Raw genomic sequence first — 13,140 nt, 5'->3', positions numbered from 1 at the left:
TATTCTCGCTCGGCGGTTGTCTGCATTTTTTCAAATGCAATGAAATCAGTTAAAAAAAAAAAAAACGTAAAAAAAACCATTCTTCCAAATTGTTCAAAAAAATGTTCGCAATAAATACGGATAATATCAAACAGGTTTTGACGTTTTGTTGAAATAATACCACATCAAAAGATAAGTACGTCTCGTATACAGTTTAATGTTAGTTCGTGTAAAATAATTGAATCGATTCCACTAGGGACTTTTCTCGCTGCCGGGTAGTCAATTATTCGGTCTGCATACATAACATAAACTATAATATTGATGTGCACACAAAATGAACATGTTAGTAAACACTGTTCTAAAGTTTTCTAGCTTGACGTTTAGCTCGACTTCGAATACGTGGGACGCGGACGTATGAAGTGTACGCGCGAACACTGAAGCACGTATTAAGTAAGATGATTTTATCTATTTAGGCTACATCGTATGGACACTCGAGAGCTCACAATTGATACTTGTATACATTAGCTGGCACGAGCATTATAATAATGTCGCAGTGCGCATTGTTAACAATAATAATAATAATAATAAATAAAAACCACGCGACCATGGTATCGAACCTTTTAATGTAAACCCGAATGATGCCTGCGAGCAAGGGATTCGATGAGAACATAACGTTGTACCGTAAAACGTATGTACAGTTATGTATGCGTACGAATAGGGGAAGCTAAAAAAACTGTACGCAATGCGTGCACGTGTATTTATAATCATCTATAATAGGTGCGCGACGATCACGCGCGATTTATCCGATTAACGGCACCCATCGGAAAGTATAATGCGAACACGGATGTTTGTACATAATATTTTATAGACTAGGTACTAAAACATTTTTTTTTTTTTTTTGTAATCCAAAACTTTTTTTACCGTCCGTACGTAACGGTATAATTTTTAAACACGCTCTACATGTCGTATAATAATTATAATTACGTTTTTCGTTATTACAATATGTGTATTCTGAGACCGTTGTGTAGATTATACATGTACTGTATACACTCATGCGCGCACACACGGTACACACTCAATTGAACAATTTTTAAAATGCTAAAATAAACTTTTTGGCGCTCACTCACGCGTTTTATGTAAATTAAAAAATAACTGTATTATTTATTATTATTATTATTTTTTTTTTTTTTTTGTTATTACGATGAACACAATCGATTAATTATAATAATTTCGAAATGCAAATCTAAAACTGTCGAAAGAAACATGATCAAACTTTACGGGTATTACGACCGATTCAGTGGGTTCGTCGACGATTATGTAAAAAAGTTTTTTAAAAATGTATACTCGAATAATACAGTACGGGACTATACACCTGTGAACTGTTAAAAAAAATGTAACGAATTTTATTTCTTCACATTAACACCAATTCAACGGGTTTTACAATCGTTTTCGCATTAGATCGCATCGGTTATGCTTAACCGCAATTATTATTATTAACATAAACATTTGTTATTCATATAGGTTATAAATATACATTACCATCATCGGCTAAGTTTAGTATAGCTAATAAATGTTTTTAAGAGTTCGCCTTAGTAAAAAATTATAATAATAATAATATTCATCCTTTATTTTTCAACTGTGGATATATGTATATCTACAATACATTTATAGCATATATTCTCGTAATATTAATGTCAAACAGTGTAAAATTAAATATGTAGTCAAATATATAATATAATAATTGCGATTAATGATATCAAAAATTAGTGGATATATGAATAGAAAATTATTCTGATATGTACCTACCTTATAATTTAATAAGAGAAGCAAAAACACGGTACTATCCTCCTAAAGAAGCAATTCTTAAATCTATGTCATCTGGTTATGAAATAAATGAAAAAATACTCAGTGAATACGCAATTGAAACTGTTAAATTGTCAGTAAAATAATATCCTTGCTACTATATACCAGCTTCTGTACATAAGATATTATTACATGGATCATCTGTCATTTCTGCTGCTTTATTTCGGGTGAATACTCCACCAGAATATCAGTTAAGATAAAAAGGTAATAAAAGGTCTAATGGTAAATGGGCGTATATCATCGACTCCACCAGCTATTGATAGCGCCGAATATTTTTATATACCGAAAACATATGTACGTGTAACATCACTATATACACATTAAATTATATATATTATATATAATATATATATATATATATATATACCATATCTAGCACGACGGTATAACGGCACGAAGTCAAGTAAGAAAAAAAGCATACATTTTATAGAATAAATAATAATAACATATATAATAATCACTGATTGTTAATCAGCAATAATTGTAGTTAGATTGAAGTATAAATTTTGAGCTGAGCATGTTTTAATAATACATCTAAATGCGGTAGCATATGTATTTGTGGTTTTATCTGGCAATCAGAAATACGATAATGGAATATAATGACCATTTTTAAAAATATGAACCGTTGATAAAAATATTTTGGGCAACTATAAAATATACCACCTACAAATATTTTGTCACTAAAGCATAGCAATTTTAAATTAGAATTTGTAGAATAGAATAAAATATTGTTTACTGTGTCAGTATTTAATAGAAAAGCTGCTGGAAACAATATTATGTATTTACAAAATTCGAAAATGTTTTAATATTATAATATATATATATACATCTTCGGCGGAATCAATAAACTCCCATGTAAACTCCGCCAGTTTTGTTTTGTGTTTTGCCTGTGAATTCTTTCAGTCATCCAAGAAATTAATTTTATAAAAGTCAATCGAATGTTCATATTTTTAGTAAAATTCTTACCGAATTTCAAACCCATACTTATAAATACTTAATGGCATATCTCAAGTAAATAAGCTAAAAAATTCAAAATAAAAAAAAAAATGACAGTGTTACAAGATTCTATAAATAGGTACACTACGTACAGAGTAATACAAGACTTACAAGTATTATAAGAATATTTACAAATTTTATCACATAATTTTAGTTTAAATAAATGACATAACTATATATTTTTAGATTATTAGGTATAACGATTATTTATTGTGAATTTTTACTATGATTTAAATATTTAATGTGAACGATATGATATGATATTATATTATATCGTATTAATTTTATACTACTACTTGATTTTCTTCACTAGCGGAGTTTACGTGAATTCAATTTTACTTGTTTTTTTTCAGTGGTGGAGTTTACATCTATCTTATTTTACCTGTTTTTTCCTGACGGAGTTTACAAAAAAAAAAAAAGGTACTTATGGCGGAGTTTACATGCGCCCTTTACTTTCTATTGGCCAAATGTCCGAAGAAGCATAAAAGGGTCGCAATTAAGATCTTAAAAATATTGGAGAAAATTATATGAAAAAATGTTCTAGGATTAAAACAAATGAGAACCTCTTACATGGACTATTAGTGTCATCTGATCTGCTCATTTCTACGGCATTTACTAGTTGGATCCCGAAAACCCTTATTTAGTCTAGTTAGGTCTCAGTATTTTTCAGATAGTACACTAGTTGGGTCCCACGATTTTACAATTACTACTCTAATTGGGTCCAAACAAAAAAAAAATGTTGCTCCTCATTTAAACAGATTTAAGACTGTTATAAATAAATAAACCTATAAATTAGAACACAGGTATGAATTTTTTTTTTAAGTTTATAATTTATTGTACATGTATAATTATTAATTGAAACTTAGAATACTGGTATATGGTAAATAAATAAATTAAATGATTAAAAAATTAAAAAATTTACACAATTGGTAAACATTTAAATGATAAAGTTTTTACAAACTAAAATCTATTATATTTTTAACATGATCAAGTGTACCAATACTTGTAAGTTACAGGTTTTATTGTCGTAGTAGTCGGACCGAACTAGTATGTTATGGTTTTTATAATCGGACCGAACTCGTATGTTATTGTTTTTATAATCGGTCCCAGTAGTTGGTTATCTTTATCATAAATATTATCCGACACCCAACTCAGATACGCCCCATTTCTGGTCTTAGAACATTTCATCATTTTCAACAGAAGTATTACAACTATTAATTGCAGTTTAATTAACAATACAAGATTCGGTAAAAACTATGGTTATTGTTATATTTTGTATGTTTTGATATTAATTATTAATACTCGTAATTTAGTGTTGTCACGTCATATTGTAATTTTTAATTTAATAAAAAAATTAATCAGTATTCAATAAGCTCCACTCTTCAATAAATAATACATTTTCAAAAATCTGATTCATTTCAAAATTATCCAATACAGGACCAAACACTGTATAGTAAAATATATCATTGAAATTAATAATATGTACATAAAATATAATATTTATACAAAAAAAAAAATTAAAATTAAATTGTTTTATTGAGTATGTGGTTTTATCCAACTATTTTAACATTCTGGCCCACTATGGATTGATAGGAAACTATTCAGATCTCACTCGTCGTCGTCGCGGCAGTTTAGACGATCGCGAAGACGATCTTCGCGTGTCGGTTTATTACGGTATGACCATCAATGATCGTATGGATTTAAAAGCCAATCATCATGTACCGGCCGTCAAAACCGATCGAATAAACGATTCGGTATGTAATAATTTTTAGCGACGCGCAGACCGCCGTTATAACATTACGGTGGGTGCGGGACCGAAGCACCGCGCGCGCACAGGAATCCGTTATGTTGGCCTACGGACGCACAAGTCGGCGGCGTGTTGTCGTCCGTGAAATATGTTGTTAGTTTCATTTTAATTTTCAGTTTTATTTGTTTTTTTTTTTATATACAATCCCACGTTGATTGATCGATTCGATAGCCCGTCTCACGGCTACCGAAACGGTTAGGTTAATCTCGCGCGCGTGAAAGGGCGAATCCAAGCAGTGACGAACAAAAAAGAGAGACCTTTGTACCTCCAGCCACGGACAACGTAGGTTTGCAAACCTATTCGTATGAAATCGACGATGAATTCGTCACCATTGCCTTGTGCCACAGCGGTGAGCGGTACGCAAACACGCGTCGAATACGTATTACATAATAAAAATAGGTGCTAACGATGTAACTTCATACACGAGTGTTTTTCGTTATGTTATTAATTGTTAGAGTGATTAAAATGTACGAGTTTCAAATAATTGTACGTTGAACGTAACCAACAGTAATTTAAATCATAACTACGATAAATTAGATTCACTTTACTGTTCGCTACGCACTGCTTAATTATAGTTATACATACTAAGACTACTAAATGTTAAATACTACTCAAAGACAGGTCGAATACCCCAATGTGTAACTATATAACTATTGATTTAAAAATACTTAGTAATTTGTAATCGATGCTATTGGGCAGAATATTTTTACACTTCTCCCGTCATGAATTTATGTAATACGTTAATCGTCGACATTGGGTCGAATATTGTTTTTACAAAAACAAAATATATATAAAAATGTCGAACGATTTGAAAGCCCATAAAGAAGTCAATATTGTACCGTTTTCGATAGAATAGTATTGGTATAAGTTATGAAATGTGTCCCTTTTAAATGTATATTATTCAAGAGCTAATCGCGAAGTATATCGTACAGTATAATATTTTTCGGTCAAACCGTAAGAGGAAAAAAGTTAATTTTCATTTTCCAAATATTTGTGGTTGTTATTTTCATTCAACCTCGTTTGTTGTACGATAAACGATTGAATATACAATCCAATAAATTAAGTTACGTATTAGGCCATGTTGGTATTGTCAAGGGTGCCCATATGGGGGGCAAAGGAGGAACATGTCCCCCCCCTGGAAAATTTCAAAAATCTTGAAAAATTGTTTACCATGATAAGAATATATTTATTTAAATATAATTAAAAAATTTAATTTAATATATGAAAATCTATAATTTGTCTATGAAAAATCTAGTTTGGAAAATCAGGTTATCAGATAAAAATAACAATACGTTTTTTCGTTTCTATTCTATGGATAATTGTCAATTCTTAAAATATTGTGTATTTCCCGAAATACAGTATGTATATAAGAGTGTGTACATTACCATAATATTTATATAATATTTGTAAATTAATATTTTAATAAATATAACTAATGTTTTAAGTGTCCAATTTATATTATTAATTAAATAAAATGTTCAATAAATTACTTTTAAAGTAAATTGGTTAAATAATTATTATTTTATAGTCGTTCAGTTTGATATATATAATGTAATAATATAATGTAAAATTGTAAGCCCCTTCCTATACCGTGGGTCATTACTATTTATGAATAGATTGATAAATTAAAATGTTGTCCCCCCCCCCTTGAGAATTTTCCTATGGGCGCCCTTGAGTATTATTACATGTGTACAGTGTGTGCAATGCACATATATATACAATAGGGTGCACTTATATATATACTACATGGGATTCGATCGGTTTATTAACCCTAAATGGTAAACATTACATTTTCGTGATCGAATGTGTTCGTAATATGTATTTTCATGCGCCACCACTTGATTATGTATACATAAATATTAATTTTTTTTAAAATTCTTTTTTTCCAGAACGCTTTCAAATCTTCGCCGACGACAAATTTTAATTAATCCTATACAAACGTATCATAAACATACGCAAGCTGACGGTTTTAATTTTTTTCGTTGTCAAATGTTTAATAGAATATTATCATGTTCGTTTGAAATAAAACCCCAACAGCCGGCATTCGTTAGAAAATCAAATGTATATAGCCGTCTATTACCACACAACGCCGTGTCTATGCGTACATATATTATACGCGTATATTTGTGTGTGTGTGTGTGTGTAAAATATGTGTGACGATCGTTTTATACGTGAGCTGTGTATAATAAGTAAAATTCGTTTAGCGAATGAAAAAAAAAATGTTCAAATTTAAAATATAGAAACAATCATAAACGCGTGTATAATAGGTACGTAGGTATATTATAATATATGCACATAATGTAATACACACGGTGCAGCACACGACGCGCGGTCGATTCGACGGAAGACGTTGTAACAAAGTTTAAAGGACAAATCCAAAAACTGGTTTTCGAATTGAAACCCAGCCAAATCTGCGTGTATGCAACTATAACCATCGCACACACACAGCACGTTTAAATATTATTATATAGTACACACACACACACACACATTTAATCGGTTAAGTAATTTGGTAAGTACGTTATATTATTTCCAGCTGTGTATATGTATGTGTGTAACAGAACGGGCGATGCCCGTTTCCGCCAAAAGTAGACCTTTCCCTTTTCCACCAAAAGTGTATCATTCCCTTTTCCACCAATATCCGTTTCCACCAAATGAGATATTGACCACGTTTTTACCAAAACAATTGTATACTACGCTTAAATTAAAAGCTATAGCACAGAAATAACTTTATTTAATATATACTATTAATTCAATAAATGTAAAGGCATTATATAATATATACAATATAGGTTATAAAATGTTAAATTTTATTTAAAAAAATGGTCAGATATAAAAATATGAAAAAATAATATATTATGATATACGATACCTTTGTTATGTAAATTGTAACTATATATATATAAAGTTTATATTTGTTAACTGATCCAATAAAAAATTTAAAGTTGTTTAGTATTAGTGTTTTATTTCCACGTTTACTTTCGATAACTTTAGCTATCATAGAATTACAAATTTTAAAATTTACATTTTATTTTAACACACACGCAATTGTAATGCACTATTTAAACTGTGCCATATTTTCACTTATTCAAAAAGTATTTGATTATTTAGATATTATAATGGTTAATGGACATAAAAGTACTTGCGTATGTACGATAACGGTTTAACATACAATTAAATACAATAAATGTACAATATACATTGATTATGTTGTGTGTATATTTATATATATTTTACATCAATCCGGAAAACTCATGAAAAATATAGGTATTTTATCTTATTTGGTGGAAACGGATATTGGTGGAAACGGGTATTGGTGGAAAAAGGAAAGGTCTACTTTTGGTGGAAACGTGTTACGCCCAACAGAACAAGTCGACGGGCAGACGGATACGCGGATGGATGATGAGTGCGTGTAGACAGTGGCGTTTTCAGAAAATTTCAATGGAAGAGGAGGAATTAATAAAAAAATTGATGAGTTATCACTATCACTTATCGGTAAATTACCAATCATTTTTTTCTGGTGCAACAAATATATTTATATAGTAATTTTAAATACAAATCATACGGTGAGATGATGAACATACCTTACAAATGTAATACGGATTGATCGCGGAAACGAAAAAAAAAAAAAAACAGGTTAATGGTGTGAGGAGGTTAAGACCCACAACACTTCCCCTCATCCAAAAGTACGCCCGTGCGTATATACAAGCAACATACGTAAACGAGTAGAACACAACACGCGCATGTGCAAAACGTTCGACTTCGACTCGGTGGAGACGTCGTCATAAGTTTGCGTGATCCGCGCAAACGTCGAACGGTCAACAAATGCCCATTTTTGCCGTACTTACGTGCGCATTTGAAGCACACGTCCGCTAGTTTCTGGTGCGGTTTTCGTTGCACGAGGGTTTTTTTTTCATCCCCCCCCCCCTAGTCGTCTCTTCGCCCAATCGTAGGGGCTTCGAACGATCTGTGAAAATGACCATGTCACCCCACTCGTCACTCTGCGACGGAAAAGATCTCGAACCGCAAAACGAACGTAATCGTTGTTGGATCTCATTCCGTTGCACACGCAGGTACGATGGTATTAACTTTATCAAGTGTTCGTTGGAGATAAACGAACGTTATTACATTAAAAACGTAACGAAAAGTTCTAAACAGATGCGTGTACGAAACGTGCAACACTATTATTGTACATTGTGTAGCCGCGTACGAATATAAAAACAATACTGAAATCACGCTAGTCCGAAAGTAAAATTAGGATAAATACGAGTAAAAATATGTTTAAGGACATGTCGTTTTTTTTTTTTCAAACTCTTTTACAATGTTCATACGGTTTTGCTGTGACTTGTATTAGAAACAAAAAACTAAATTAGACTATAGGTACACTCATTATCCAAACAATGAGAATTCCCCATTGTAACAGCGGAACACTTTTCCTTTATTTTTTTTTCTGTTCGATGTGCAAACTATGTGTAAAACATAAAACGTACTAGACTGGATGTAAAAGAAATCGAATTAAATAGCTGTACTCTGAGGTCCAGTATTATTAACCGTTTTCCAAAATTAAGTGCTTTTAGTTTATATGTGCGTACACCATGTTTCTGTCGAATTAAAATTAAATATAAATAAAATATGTATAATAATAGTCGTTCAAATTTGAAATGCTCTTTAAAATAAATTATAAATTTTTTGTATAAAATATGTATATTTACACACATCTATATATGAATAACACATCTACACGAAAGATGTCCATCGAATTGCAAATGCTGTCTCAGAAAATGTACACCAATAATAGATCAATTGTATTGACCTATTCTCAAATAGCGACTCCACTTGAACGATTCAGTCCCTTAAATATCACCTAGACAAAAAATACTCTCGGACTTTCAACAATTTTCGAATTTTCTCCCTCCATAGGATGTAAATCGAAATCTATTGGCATGGTTTTAGAGTAAAAATTGACTTACGGTGTCCATGTTAAAAATCAAAAAGAAAGTTACTCAAAACCAATAATTGCGATTGTTAAAACATATTTTAAAATCCAAACTTCCACTTTAAAATGTACATCTTATTCACATATAAGTCAATGTTAAGACTTCTGTTCTAATTGGATTCGTTTCTAAATAGGTTATACATAAGGACCTTAATATTTGATTATTTGGCTATTTATTAAAAAGCCAATATAGATGATTACTCTATTTTCTGAAAACCCCCTTTCCACGTATAATTCGGTGATGGCGAAATCTCCTTGATCCTGTTCAATGAACCGTAGAAATGCACTTAAATAATAATCTTTTTATTGGTATAGTTTCATCCCTTGATTCCGTTATAGCAGTTTTATATTTACCAACAAGAAAAAAACCCCATGACCGAAATAAAACAATCGTAAACACAGCTTAGACTCAGAATTGGTTGCTAAATTATGAGTGTATTATATTTTAGTATACATTTTACACGAGAACGCGTATCTATTTTTTACAAATTATCATAAACGTACATTTTACTTGTAATTTACATTTTCGGCGTGAAAAGGTGTTTACGTAAATTCAGAAATACGACAACAAAATAACGTTACACTAAAATAAATCTTGGGGGTGTAAATGAATAACCGTGCGTAAATTAATATCCCAAGTTTTTTTACAAGTACCGTCTACGACAACATTTACTTCGGAAGTTATTTTATAAATTTCTCTGACATGTGACTTCCAAACGAAACCTAATGAAATGTAAAGTTTAATCGACCGAGATGAAATATTATAACAATTTTAAAATATTATCTTATTTATGGAAAAAAAAATTTGATATCAAAGTATGTATTGAATTCCGTAGATTTAACGGTGAGCCCGTCAGAACCAATATCGTACCTATCTCGTATACGAGTATTGTTTTCGCAAAATAATGTGTATCACATCTTCGATACCAATTTTAAACACGGCAAATGTGTGTAGGCAATACAAGCGACACACGAGTATACTGTACGAAAATTCGGTGTTTTTGAGACGTTCAGATTCACATTAAAAGAGTGTACAACGTTTTGACATGATGTTTTTTTAATATTTACTATCAATTTTTATATTTTTTATAGTTAATAGTTCAAAAAAATATATACATTTATTGATAAAATAATTCTTAGGAATCTAAAATGCTTTTTCTACAAATTTTTCTATTTAATTTACAAAATATCAAGAGGGCATTGCCCCGTTACATTTTTAAAGAGGGGCAATTTCCTCCTCTTCTAACCCCAGTTTACACATATGGAGAGGTGCCTACGCCTCGAACAAAATTATGAAAAATTTGCGTTTTATGTTAAAAATTGCAACAGTTAATGTTGTATATTTTGTTTACAAACATTTCAACATTCTGTATATTAATTGAAGCGATTACTGAAAATTATATCTAATAATTATAATATTTTGAAACTAAAAATACGGTGCATTTAGAAGTTACGCCTCTTGCGCAATATTTGATTGTTACAGCACTGAAAATAGTTTTCATGTCGTTATATTTAACTAACACGTTCAAACGGTAAATTAGAGTAATTCATTTTTTCTACCCAAGAAATGCAAACACAAACGAGATTTAATTTAGAGTTATTATTTATCAGTTATTCATTAAATATAAGGAACGTACTCTCGCATATTGAGCACCATCTGTGTATGGACTTGTGGTTTCTGATCAGCGAAACGTGAGACTTTTCATGCGAATCGGCTACCCCATAAATGGAAACAGAAAAAAAGGAAAACGATAAGCACCATTATAACCTCGTTTTGTTCAGAATCAAAAATAACTATACCTATTTTATATATAATATACATATATATATATATATATATATGTGCGTGTGTGTGTGTATCAATTATCTTACGATTGTATGCCGTTTCAAACGCTCAAATCGTGTCTACTGTTACTGCACAATACGGTAACAATCGACGGAATAACTATTAAAGACTGTATACTACTGCGTTGTAGATAAAAAAGGTGATCACATCAGTCCGGTCAATGCACTTTAATCGGACATTTTTCTAGTCTTACAATCTTTATCGAAATTGAAGTGATTAAACAGCATAATAATTTATCTCTCATACGTGCAACGGAGTAAATTCACGTTCCGCGTATCTATAAACAACAACGTACCGGTGTCAATAACTATATTATATATATACGAGGCCAGCAAGGTTTCGGATTTGCGGTGGAGTGATTGGCCGGTTATCGAATTGGATAAAATAATAGGTAACCCGTTTTAGATTTTACTTTTGTCTTATTCATAAAACTTATCTTGCGAGACTTGGTGCAACATGGGAGTATTGCTGTACCCGACTAGCCAAACATGTTCGTTTTTATTGATACGTACATGCAAAACACGTGTTGCGAGCATCCGATACCCGCCTCTGAAGATCATGCACATCCCCATTAGTATTATTGCATCTCGTTATGATATCAATAGGAATATTGAAATATTTATTTCATAAAAAAACAAAAAAAATGTGTATAACACCCTACGATAACGAACGACTGCGAAACCACAGGGTTGAATAGAAGAAGATAAAACGAACGGCGATTGTTGAGACGAACCCGAGTGCACTATTAGGGACGGTGATCGGAGTTCGGAATTCGTAAGGTGGTGAATTTTTCGAGTCAAGAGCAAGTGGAGCAACGGTGAACGGAAGGTCAATCGTCACCGGCACAACGTGCACGCTACTGAAAACCGTATTCAAGAAGTTGCAACCGATTGATTTTCCAGGAGCGATAGCTTACCCTGTAAGCATATGCACGTAGATGAGGTGAGGTGGGTTCAATGATATTCTACACGATGAAAAAGAAAATTTCAAGTCATGGATGAAAATATCATTAAAACTATTGTAACATGGATCTACAGTCCCGTTACAGCAAGTGGTCTTATTGCCGAGTATGAACTGTAATTTTTTCGAAATACAAACTTACCTTCTCGGCGTCCTTAGGTACGCTCAGAGATTACCGTCCCCTTTTTTAAATACTGTAACAACCAGTAGCGTAAATTAAATCCAATTTCTGGTGGTGCAGGGATATATTCTCAACTTATAATTTCCAACACACCAATTTTCCAATTTCCTAAGTAAAATCCTTTCCAAGAAACTAAATATTTTCCCATACATTTCTTTAAATAACAAATAAATTTTAAATTATTTTAGCAGTAAAACCTTTATTAATATAATATCAATAAAAAAAACAATAACATTTTTTTTTTTAGTATGCTGATTTCCTTGGCTCTTGAAAATAATATTATAGGTACACAAATTTCAATAAATTTCTGATAGTGCAAAAACATATCTTTGCACCACCACATTTTAGATGTGGTGTTGCAATTGCCACATTTGCAACGCCCAGTTTACGCCACTGGTAACAGCTCAAAAATCGGTAATCGGGTATAGCTGTCCCGGGAGTGAGAAATGGTTCAAAGGTATTATGGTTGAATTATTACTCTACACTTTAATTCAAATATTGTATACATATAA

The sequence above is a fragment of the Sipha flava genome, unplaced genomic scaffold, assembly GCF_003268045.1.
Source record: "Sipha flava isolate LNK unplaced genomic scaffold, YSA_version1 281_pilon_pilon, whole genome shotgun sequence".
NCBI classification, from domain to species: Eukaryota; Metazoa; Arthropoda; class Insecta; order Hemiptera; family Aphididae; genus Sipha; species Sipha flava.
This window is presented reverse-complemented; position numbering follows the sequence as displayed.